The sequence below is a fragment of the Etheostoma spectabile genome, chromosome 5 (assembly GCF_008692095.1).
Source record: "Etheostoma spectabile isolate EspeVRDwgs_2016 chromosome 5, UIUC_Espe_1.0, whole genome shotgun sequence".
Classification (NCBI taxonomy): Eukaryota; Metazoa; Chordata; class Actinopteri; order Perciformes; family Percidae; genus Etheostoma; species Etheostoma spectabile.
Window position 1 is genome coordinate 10,414,349 of NC_045737.1, and position 389 is coordinate 10,414,737.

The 389-nt window shown below is 49.6% G+C and overlaps 1 protein-coding gene across 1 annotated transcript in view; it reads right to left on the reverse strand.

Annotated features, from left to right (window-relative positions):
• nkx6.3 (NK6 homeobox 3) overlaps nt 1-389 on the reverse strand; it is a 15,767-nt gene that overhangs the window by 11,734 nt on the left and 3,644 nt on the right. The gene's annotated exons all lie outside the window — the stretch shown is intronic.

Consider the following 389-nt stretch of genomic DNA (forward strand, 5'->3'; position numbering starts at 1 on the left):
GGGGGGGGGGGGGGTGACGACATGCAGCAAAAGGCCGCAGGCGGGAGTCGAACCCGCGCCCGCGGCCTCGAGGACCGAGCGTCACGTTTTTACTGACATATCGAATAACATCTAGTAACATCTGAGCTACAAACTAAAGATTTTGGTTTAAATAAGTTTTGTTTTTTTCTGTATTTTTTCTGATAAGATTCATTTCGTCCTCTTCGGCGGGGGCTCGTGGAGCCGCGGTCTAGGGGACAGGCACGTGCGCCTCCGAGGACCCGGATGTTGACTCCGTGAACCGGGCTGCAGAATCAACCCGCGTGAGTTCTTTTCTTTTTACTCAACATTTGTTTTTATTACCGTATTGTAGTACTTTTCATAGTGTCGAGTGCAAAAAGCGTTACAGT